Below are 12,060 nucleotides of genomic sequence, written 5' to 3' on the forward strand. Positions count from 1 at the left end.
TTTCATTGAAATATAATTTTGTATTATGGGGGGGGGGATTTCACATTATGAAATGTTTTTCTCCAAAACACGTTGGCCACAATTATTGGCACCCCTAGAATTTTCTATGAATAAAATTTCTCTGAAGTATATTCCCATTAATATTTACCTTTTTTTTTAGTACACCAGGGTGGAACATGGTGTACCGTAGGAACATTAAATTGTCTAGCTATGACTTCTTTTTTTTACTGGAGTGAATATGAGTAAAAACAAAGCAAAATTCCCTTTTTTTTAATAAAAAAATAGAAATTGGAGAACACTCTTGTCTGGTGTTCTCCAAACTCATCAGGCATAGGAGAAAAAACAGCGCTGTTTTCTTGGCAAAAAGAGATTGCAAAAAGTTTTTAATTAAAATGTGCCAATATTTGTTTGCCAGCGTGTTTTGGAGAAAAACTTTTATTTCATAATGTGATTTCCCCCGCACTTTAATTTTTTTTACTTCAATGAAAGGTTCGATTTTTGCACATTTTTTGAATGAAAGATCAAAATATAAACAATGCAGATTTATTTTGTACAGGCATTTTTTATCATATTTACCAGGGGTGCCATTAATTCTGACCACAACTGTAGCCTACATATATGTAAATATATATATATATATATATATATATATATATATATATATATATATATAAAAACAATTTTTTTTTTTTTTTTATTAGGTAGACCTAGGACACGCTGGGGGGATTATGTCTCGGCTGGCCTGGGAAAGCCTCGGTATTCCCCCGGAAGAGCTGGAGGAAGTGTATAGGGAGAGGGAAGTCTGGGCATCTCTGCTTAGACTGCTGCCCCCGTGACCAGGCGGATAAGCGGAAGAAGATGATGAGGACTATTCCAAAAGAACAGCATTTATTTGAAATTGAAATATTTTGTAACATTATAGATGTCTTTACTGTCGCTTTCAATCAATTTAATGCACCCTTGTTAAAAAAAATATTAATTTCTTTAAAAAAAAGTACCCCAAACTTTTGAACAGTGTATTAGGTAAAAGTTACAGGGATAAATTAGATGCTAGTCTCTCATAAAAAGGAACTAGGTAAATTGGAATACATAATAGGAAGTGAAAAGTTAACATCTGAACCTCAGATCCACATAGAACGACAAAATTTGTTGATTGAGCAATAGGCTACTTGTCACACTGTTGGGATAGTGAAGAAACAAGTAGTGTCTAAATGAAACAATTGTGAAATTGCTAGAAAACATAGCTGACATTCATTTATCCAGTATTTGTTTAGGAGCTGAACTCTGCCAACTTCTTAGACAGCACTGTGCATTGAAGGATTGGGGGTGTAGATCTCACTTGTTTTTTTAAAGAATGGACATGACTGTAGTGAAATAAAGTCACACTTTTAAACAATGTGGCGTCTATATAATAGCAGCACATTGTATATTGTATTTTAACTGTAGATGTCACACATTTAGTCAATTCTAACCATCACATTTTGATGTTAATTTTGAACTTTCCTTTAGTTTTTATTAAATATATTTCTTTTAACTTAATATATTTTAACCTTGAGAAAGGCCCTACACTGTTAAAAAAAGTTGCTGCCTTATAATTTTAAATATTATCAACTTGGATGTTTAAGTAATTTCAACTTACATTTACAATAAACAGACTTAAAAATATATGATGAGTTAAAACAATGTAAAAATGTTGTAATAACCTATTGATTATATATTTTTTTACAGTCCTGAAATAGGCCAGTTTAAAGTAAAGTTTAAGTTCTCCAGTCAACAAATGGTGCTGATTTACCTTACCTTCACTATGCAAAAGCCAACAGTGTAACAGAAATCTGGACGTGTTTTGTTGTCCTTGTCCACCAAGCAGGATGTAGGATGTGGGTAATATGTTTACCGACATTTTCCATGGTGGCAAGATTCCATGCTGGTAAATACACATTTATAATACATATTTCTTTCTTTCTTTCAATATCTCTATTCAATGTGTCTTAAACAATTGCACACAACAAATGCAAAAACAAATTAAAGCTGCGAGCAGCATTTGAGCGCCAGCGGGGTTCAAGCATTTAAGGCTTTTAAGTACATAAGCATTAAAGACATTAGGTTTTATTTAGCAAGCATTTAACCAGTGACATCATAGATGGAAATGATCATTTACAGCCTATACAGGCAATTTACCATATAGGAAATATATGGTTTCAAAGTTTTTTAACAGTTATAGCGCCACCTATGGCTCGATCTCCATAAAATTTTGCATGCTTGTTTACTATGTTATGTCACATAAGCCCACCAATTTTCGTAAAGTCCGGAGTTTTCGTTTTGGATTTATAGGTTATTGAGTGTATTTTGCCACACCCTTTTTCTAAATTACCCTTAATAGCCAACCAAATGTAAAAGTTCAACTTTTTTTGATAATTATTGATCTAGAGAGTCCAGAGAATTGTACTGCACTGGTTTGGTTCCGAGCGGGCGGAAAACATCTGATCAGTTTTTAACATAGGGTAGAGTGGGGGAAAACGCCCCCCTTAAGGAAAATGTGACATTACAGTGAAACAAAACATAGATGTGACTAGAATTGCCATTCCGGTTTTGAGTGACTATGGCAGGAGTTATTCACCAAATATTAAAATTGCTCAGCCTTCATAATTAATTAGTATTTTGACTGAAAATATTTTTGTACAAAGGGGGCGTTTTGCCCCAGAGGTGGGGTAAAACGCCCCCCAAGGTGGGGTAAAATGCCCCCTTTCTTACCAACCAGTTTGCTTCTGATCAACAGCGAAATTAACAGGAAATAGTTTTTAATCTCTAAAAGTAAAAGGCAAGTAATGTATCAACATGTATATGTTAATATTTTTTTCAGGAATGTCCAAAATAGCGACTCGGTTACTAACGTAACCTCGGTTCGCTGAGAGGAGGGAACGAGTATTGCGTAAGTAGCTTACGCTATGGGAAAACTCCTTTTCTCGAGAATATTGAAGTCTTTATGTAAAACGCATTGCAGCTGCACAGCTGACAGCAATGAACGAAGGCAGCTCGGTCATTGGCTGTGCTGCGGCAACTTGCTCGAACCAATGACGGGGCGACTCTGAATGCGCGACCAATGAGCGCGCTTCGCGCCCGCGCGCGTCAGAGCCCGCCAAGATGGGCGTGGCCAAGAGCTATATATTGGGCGCCCCGTCATGAGAGTTCTTTAGGTTAAAACGACTGAAGCGAACTAACCAAGCACAAGCACGGCAGCTTACGCAATACTCGTTCCCTCCTCTCAGGGAACCGAGGTTACGTTAGTAACCGAGTCGTTCCCTTCCGAGAGGTCTCTCCTATTGCGTAAGTAGCTTACGCTATGGGAACACCATGCAAAACACCGTGCGTGCTGAACTTCGCCTTATGATAGCCAGAGGCAGGTGCCTGAGCTAAAAAAGCAAAGTTATCATCCAACTAGCCGGCAGAGGCGAGCTTTATATGTGGGAAAGAATACAGAGCGGCTAGAAGGCGCTCAGTGTGACACAAGCACATACATAATCTAGATACGAACTCGTAGTTCAACTAGCATCATGCTGATAGTACATTGGAATGCAGTGTCGGGACCTGTAGGTTGTAGAACCTGATAAATGTGGACGGTGAGGCCCAGCCTGCCGCCGCACAAATATCCTCGATCGGTATCCCGCTCGACCATGCCCAGGAAGAAGTCACACTCCTGGTGGAGTGTGCTTTGACTCCCCAGGGGCATTGAAGTCCCTTAGCTTCATAAGCCAGCGCTATAGCCTCAACTATCCAGTGAGAGATTCTCTGCTTTGAAACGGCGGAACCTTTCGTACGGCCGTCAAAGCATACAAACAGTTGGTCTGTCTGTCTGAATAGGGCAGAACGCTCCAAATACACTCTGAGAGCCCTAACGGGGCAGAGTAGATTAGCGTCGTGTTCGTCTGCTGGGGACGATAGCGCAGTTAGGGAGATAACCTGTGCTCTGAAGGGAGTGGTGAGCACTTTAGGAATATACCCATGTTTCGGTCTAAGGACGACCCTGCAGTCGTTAGGTCCGAATTCTAGGCAGGCAGCGCTTGTCGAAAGCGCGTGCAGGTCGCCCACTCTCTTGACCGAGGCGAGTGCCAGCAAGAGCACAGTCTTGAGCGAGAGCTGTTTAAGGTGCACGGTTCGGAGTGGTTCGAACGGAGGCCCTTTAAGAGCGTCTAGGACAGTAGCTAGGTCCCAGATCGGCACTGAGGGGGGGCGTGAAGGGTTCATCCTCCTAGCGCCCCTTAGGAAACGAATAATTAGGTCGTTTCTTCCCAATGGACGTTCCATTACAGGGTCGTGTGATGCTGTGATGGCCGCCACATATACTTTGAGCGTGGAGGGGGCGCGGCCCGCCTCCAGAAGCCCTTGTAGAAAAGCGAGTACGTTCGTAATCTCGCATGTTTCAGGGTTCAGGCCCTTGGCATTACACCAGTCACTGAACACTTTCCATTTCTGGGCATATAAGCGTCTCGTGGAGGGCGCCCGCGCCTCAGCGATGGTTTTTAGTGCTCCGCTCGTGAGGTTCCTGGGAACCCGTTGAGGGGCCATGCATGAAGGGCCCACAGATCGGGGCGGGGATGAAATATCATCCCGTTGGCCTGACTGAGGAGGTCTGGCCTCAGTGGAATCGGCCGTGGTGCAGATTGCATTTGCATCAGATCTGGAAACCATGTTTGGTTCTTCCAGAGTGGGGCTATCAGCAGCACTGCGTTTTTCTCCTCTCTGACCCGACTGATGACCTGCGGTAGCATCGCGATCGGGGGAAAGGCATATAAGGGACGGCTCGGCCAGCTCTGGGCGAGCGCATCCATGCTTTTCGTGAAGAAAAGAGGGCAGTGCGCGTTCTCCTTGGAGGCGAAGAGGTCGATCTCCGCTTTGCCAAAGGTTTTCCATAACCACTGAATCGTCAGCGGGTTGAGAGCCCATTCTCCTGGGAGAATTTTGTCTCTGGATAGCATGTCCGCCCCCTGGTTCGGGGCACCTGGCACATGCGCTGCTCTCAGCGAGCGCAAGTTGTGCTGGGACCATAAAATGAGTCTCCTGGCCATTGAATGCATGGAGCTCGACCTGAGTCCACCCTGGCGATTTATGTACGATACTACCGTCATGTTGTCCGTTCGGACCAAGACGTGTTCGTTTCTCAGCTGTGGGAGCAGGGCTCTGAGAGCCAAAGCGACCGCTTTCATTTCCAGACAGTTTATGTGTAGGCGCTTCTCCGGGTTTGACCAAAAGCCGGAGACAGGCCTGCCCTCGTAAAGGGCCCCCCAACCTATTTTGGAGGCATCTGTCGTTATCATCTTTCTCCTTGTGTTCTCCTTGTATTCCCAGGAAAGAAATCCTCTGGCTGGGAGATAGTATGCTTTTTGCAAAATTGATTCTTAGACCCAGGCATTCTAAATGGCTGATAATCCAAGATCTGTGTGTTATTAACTGACTCTCTGATTGTGCTAGAATCAGCCAATCGTCGAGATAATTCAGTATTCGCACTCCCCTTCGCCTTAGGGGGGAAAGTGCTGCATCCATACATTTCGTGAATGTACGGGGAGCCAGGGACAGGCCGAACGGAAGTACTGTGTACTGGTACGACTGTCCCTCGAAAGCGAATCTCAGAAACGGCCTGTGATGAGGCGCTATTGGAATGTGAAAGTAAGCATCTTTCAGATCCACTGAGAGAAACCAATCTCCTGGGCGTACTTGCGCGAGGATATGCTTGGTTGTTAACATTCTGAACGAGCGAATCATTAGTGCTTTGTTCAGGTGTCTGAGATCTAGGATGGGGCGGAGACCGCCATCCTTTTTCGGGACGAGAAAATAGCGGTTGTAAAAACCTGCCTCGCTCAGAGAGGGGGGAACAGTTTCCACAGCGCCCTTTTCTATTAGTTTGCGCACCTCGGTGCGTAGAACATGTGAGCACTCTTTTCTCAATTTCGTCTCGACCACAGTCGTAAAACGTGGTGGTCTGCGAGCGAACTGGAGCGAGTATCCGTGCTTTACTATATTAAATACCCATTTCGGCATATCTGGAATATTTTCCCATGCCGCTGCGTGTACAGATATGGGCTGAATACAGGCTAGGGGCGGGCCGCTGTGACCGGGGACCCGGCCAGCGAATCGCCTGAGCTCATAGCTCTCAGAGGCGCGGGCGCGCGCTGAGCAGCTGAGTGAATGGGCGCGTGTGTGATTACAGCAGCGCGCGCTGTGTCTGTAAAACTCGCAGCCTGGGCTGGGGTTGTGTTTGACACTGTAAGGACAGTGTTTATAAGTGGGGGTGCATAAACAGTGGTAGGCACACGCGTCACTTTTATAATGTTTCCCGCTTTTACTGGGGATGAATTTATAACTGTGTGAACAGTGCTTGTGTGTAGTGGTGCGTACATGACCGTAGGCACGTGATCTACATTCATGGGGTGCGCAGCTTGAGCTGGGAATGAATTTGGCACTGTTTTGACAGTATCTGGGAATGCACACTTTGTGGACATGTGAACCCTTAGTGACACAGGCAGAAAAAGACTCTTTTTGTGTTTTCTGTGCGTCGCCGTAAAAACGGCGTTTGTTTGCAGGTGAGCGAGCTCTGTGACTGGCCCATTGACTGCTGTATGAACATATCCAGCCGCCTGTAAGGGGACTGGGTAATGCTTGAGCTTTTGCAGAGAGAGTGGTCCGGCTTTTGCGAGACACGCACTCTCTCTTTTCATTCTTGTGGCTAGGACGGCTTTCGAGGCTCGGGGTTCAGCACAATCTTGGGCCGAGGACCCCGTCGCTCAGAAGGCGGCTTGCGGTTGTGAGAGCGCGAGCGGCGTCGAGCGTCAGCCTGAGGCGCGGGCTGAGAGGCGGTGGGGGCTGTTCTAGCCCGCTGCGGCTGCGGCGGCCTCTGTCTGCTCTGCGATGAGCTGGAGCGCTTGGGCAGGAAATGCCGCATAGCTTGTGAAGCATTCTGGGCCTCAGTGAAGCGTTCGGCGAAACCCTTAACCGCCGGTCCAAACAGCCCGCTGGTGGAGATAGGCGCGTCGAGAAATGGCGCCTTATCCGCGTCCTTCATCTCAGTCAGAGTCAACCACAGATGGCGCTCGAGAACAGTCAAATTAGCCATGGCACGGCCGATAGACTGGGCGGTGGCCTTCGTGGCTCGCAGGGCTATGTCAGTCGCGCTGCGTAGGTCCTTAAAGGCTTCGGGTTCGGGGCCAGACTCGTCCATAGAGCGGAGAAGCTTGGCTTGGAACACTTGAAGTACCGCCATAGAGTGAAGCACTGATGCAGCTTGGCCGGCGGCGGCGTAGGCGCGACCGGCGAGAGCTGAAGTAGTGCGGCAGGGCTTCGAGAGGTGGGAAGCTTTGGCTTTCCATCCGGTGGTGGAGGGCGGGCAGAGATGATTGGCCACGGCCTCCTCGAGGGGCGGTGTTCCCTCGTAGCCTCTTTCCTTCGCGCCGTCCACAGAGGAGAGCGAGGAAGAAAATAAGGCTTTAGGCGCGCAGAGTGGGGGGCTTTCCACAACTTGGTGAGTTCGTCGTGAACTTCCGGGAAGAAGGGAGAAGGCCTTTGCCGAGGGGCCTGCTGGCGCCCCTGCAGAAACCAATCATCCAGTCGGCTCCGGGTTGGTTCTTCGGGAGAAGACCAATCGAGCCCGAGGTCTTCCACGGCCTTAGAGAGAACGCGGATAATCTCGCTATCCATGGTGGAGCCCCCGCTCGCGCTAGCTAGCGTCGACGGGGCGGGGTCGAGAGTGGAGCCCGGCCAGTCGTCCGATGCAGCGTCGATTGACAAGCTGTCATCCATTCCCCCGTCGTCCTCGGACGCGCCGAAAGTCACAAGGCCCACCGCTCTGCTAGAGGGGTGTGGGTCCGGCTGGGTGAACTGAACCGGCGGTGGGGAAGGCAAGAGCGGCGGTGAAGCACGCGGAGACTGGCTCGGCGTGACGTCACTGAGCTCAGGTTCAGGAAGCCTCTGTGAGCGGCGCTTTTTCTTAGTGCGCGGCTCGAACAGAGGGATTGCGGCGATGGGCTCACTCACGGCGAAAGCGGCGAGGCGAGCCCGCAGTGCGGAGAGACCCAGGTCGTCACATTCGGGGCATCCGCCCTAGGTCAAAGCAGCTTCTGCGTGGTCCCGGCCCAGGCAGCGAGCGCAGATGATGTGACGATCCCCGTCCGGGAGAAGGTCTCTGCACGACGCGCAGGAAGGCATTTGAAACAACGCCTTGGAAAAATTGCTCTTTTACAAGTGTCGCAGAGCGAACAGATGTAAATACTTGCGTGAGCAGTACGCCGGATGGCTCAGTAGGATCGCGTTAGAAGGCGGCTGAAGGTGCCGACGTCCTCGTAGCAAATCCCGCTGGTATGCTTTTCGACGGCGAAGCTTCAATAATCCGGAGGATCCAGCGAAGAAGGTGTTCGCTGAAGGAGATTAAATCTAAAGAACTCTCATGACGGGGCGCCCAATATATAGCTCTTGGCCACGCCCATCTTGGCGGGCTCTGACGCGCGCGGGCGCGAAGCGCGCTCATTGGTCGCGCATTCAGAGTCGCCCCGTCATTGGTTCGAGCAAGTTGCCGCAGCACAGCCAATGACCGAGCTGCCTTCGTTCATTGCTGTCAGCTGTGCAGCTGCAATGCGTTTTACATAAAGACTTCAATATTCTCGAGAAAAGGAGTTTTCCCATAGCGTAAACTACTTACGCAATAGGAGAGACCTCTCGAAAGGGAACTTAAGTTTAACTACCTTCCATCAGTTAATAACTGTGCTAGCAAGCTAGCTAGCTATGCTCACTTGAGGTAATTTTTTCATGTTTTGTTCAAATATTTTGATTTTACCACCTAGTTATACTGCATTTAGTGTAAAACAAAGGATTTGATCGACAAAAATATGTTATTATAGTAATTATGATAGAGATAAACTATGCCCCCTGGGGGGCGTTTTACCCCACAAGCTATGACTTTTAAATTAAAAAAAAAAAATCAAATATAATTATATTGCTTATAAATAACATATGATCTCAAAATACAGACTTCACTCTATCATACATCACTGAGATATCCTGCAGAACAATATTCTCTTAAACACTTGTTTACTATCTGAAAATTATAGCATTTACCATGTAATCCTCTTCTCTTCAAATATGTCGCTGGTGTCAGCTTCTCCATAGAGATTTGTATATCCCCGTTATCAACGTAGTGCATAGCAACAGTAAAAATGTATCTTAACTACGTTATTTTGGGAAAAACAGGTTGGGGGCGTTTTACCCCAGGGGGGCGTTTTCCCCCACTACCCTCTCTCTCTCTCTCTCTCTCTCTCTCTCTCTCTCTCTCTCTCTCTCTCTCTCTCTCTCCTAATTTTTAAAATATTTAATGAACGGTTTGATTGACAGCAGTAGTTCTTGAGGCAAAGTTTTTCAGTATGAGGAGATCTATCAAATTTTATGCATATTGTGTGGATGTGTGCTATACCATGTGATTACAGAGCTGTAAAACTCGTTAGCGCTGACTAGTGGCCAATTTCTTTAAAAAATTCTTACAGACCTCTAGGGCCATATGAGTCGAACATGCCCACCGAGGTTCATTCCGATCGGCCTCCATTAACCTTGTCTAATAGGTGCTCAAACTTCATTTGCTGATGGCGACCATGTTTTTTGAGATACACCAATGTTCTGATAGACATACATGGCACCTTGGACCAAGACACTGACTGCATACCAATTTTCAAGTCAATCGGACTAACGGTCAGGTGTTCATAGCCCTTTTTATGTTTTTTTCATGTTCAACTTTTTTTCAATAATTATTAATATTCAGACTGGTTTTGGTTCCGATCGGGCGAAAAACCTGTACTAGTTAGTAAAAGTAGGTTTTTGACAAAATTCAAAATGGCAGAAGAATTTGCATACCGGAAATGAAATCGGAGATATACGTTTTGTTCTTCATGAGGTCTGGATTCCAATGATATAAGTGATATATGACACTTGAGTCTACGGCATATGGTATATGAGTTATGAGCAGTTTCATACTTTTGGTCGCTGTAGCTCCACCTATTGGCCAATCTGGGTCATACTCTCTCAACCTCTCCTCGATTTTTGTACTACCATCTGGCCAAGTTTGAAGTCTCTAGCCTTTACGGTTTGGTCTGCACGATTTGTTTTATGGTGGCAGGAAAATAATAAAAATCAGTACAATTTCAATAGGGTTTCAGCACTTCGTGTTAGAACCCCTAATAAATGTTTTTATCTTCACCACAATTATTCAGCCATTTTATAATAGAGAATACAATTGAGGGGATACAAAACATCATAGACTGATCAAGAGAACATCAACTAATATGCTCAATATAAAAATACAAATTTCTTTGTAACAGTGGCAAGAGCAATATTTATATTGCGTTTAATAATATTGCCAATGGGTGGCAGTATTGCACTAAGGATGTTTCTTAAGGCCAGTCTTACAAATGAAAATAAATACTTTTTTAATTATTAAATTAGTCGCCACATTTGTGTGGATGTTTGTTTTGCATTTTCAAAATCTACCACACTCATATTGCTTAAGTTTAGCTGTCGAATGAATATCCATCAATGAACCCGTAAATTGACTTCCTGTAATGTAGCCTAATCCTATTCAGCTTCCTCTTTGTCTTCATTTCCATCTCTGTCCTCAGCGGGATAAACCACCATGCACAGCTTCTGCCCCAAGTGTGTCAGTTTATTTATAGACAGACAATGGTGCACGGAGTGTCTTTAGTAGCTTCTAGGCCTCATTTCAAATCTGTTTAGTCTAATGCAAATGTAACTGACATTTGTAAATCATCTTAAGACATACCAACAAAAGAACTGAAGCTCTGGGCTTGTTTTCCCAATATACGCCAAATAGATAGTTACACAGGAACACCTGACAACATGATGGCCAGGCCAATGCTGCACGCCACAGGCTCAGAGTACAGAGAGAAGATCAGCAGGAATGCCCAGAAAATCAGGTAAATTACTGGCCACACCAAGCTCACCAGTCTGTGGAGTGAAACCTGTTGATTACAATAAAGGACTACATATGCACAGTACAAAAAAAGAAAGAAACAAATCTATAATCAATTATAAATTATTGTTTACAGGCTAATACTAGGCTCTGACAGCTCACTAACACTATGTCAAAACTACAAAATAAAGTCAATAAGAATAAGTCTTTCCTTGATTGGCCGACGTATATCTGGTTCTTTAATGCGAAGCACAATCTGCCCGGCAACAGTGACCCCATAAAACAGGTAGTTGATAAAACCAACATAGTTGATGAGGGTGTATATGTCGCTGGTGCACATCATCAGCAGAGTTGATATACACTATAAAATAAATCAGTACTTGATTTAACTTGATAGAAGCAAGCACCAACCAGCACACTGCATATCTTTTATAGAAAAAAAAGCTTTTTACATAACTTAAAGATGCTGTATGTAAGAATGACATGGTGGTCGAAATAGGTACTGCAGTCCAAATTCAAAATATCAGAGACAATTGTTTTCCCCGCCCTCTCCTCCTCAGACTCGGTGGACCACCATGGGAACTTATTTCGGAAAAATATTGTATGGTAGGCTAGTCAGCGAGAGACAACAAATATTTGGATCCCGTTTGAATTGTGGCCTGAATTACACATATGATGTTTGTCAATTTAAAAGATACATTTTAAAGTCAAGAACATCTCAGTTTGATGTAAATCTGTTGAGGTATAAGACTGTGAAAATACGTAATTACAAAGACTACAAAACCCAAAAGGCGCTCATGTGAAGTCTTACCTTTTCTCTCAATGAATGAAGCTAACTTTACTGAAGCTAACGTCTGTCATTTTTTCTATAGTGTAACGTTATAATCGTAACGTTACGACGTCATGCCTGTGTGTTTTGTACCAGACTGCACACACACACGAGCTTGGTGACGTACATAGTGCGAGACGAGAGATGTAGTTCATTGAGGGATTTTCACATAAAACTAAATGTTACTCTTCTGTTTTATGACAAACTGTGACGTTCTTGACTTTCATAATTATCTTTTAAATTGACAAACATCATATGTGTAATTCAGGGGACC

Source organism: Siphateles boraxobius, unplaced genomic scaffold (genome assembly GCF_051911475.1).
Source record: "Siphateles boraxobius isolate OS27281-9 unplaced genomic scaffold, OSU_SipBor_1 1, whole genome shotgun sequence".
NCBI classification, from domain to species: Eukaryota; Metazoa; Chordata; class Actinopteri; order Cypriniformes; family Leuciscidae; genus Siphateles; species Siphateles boraxobius.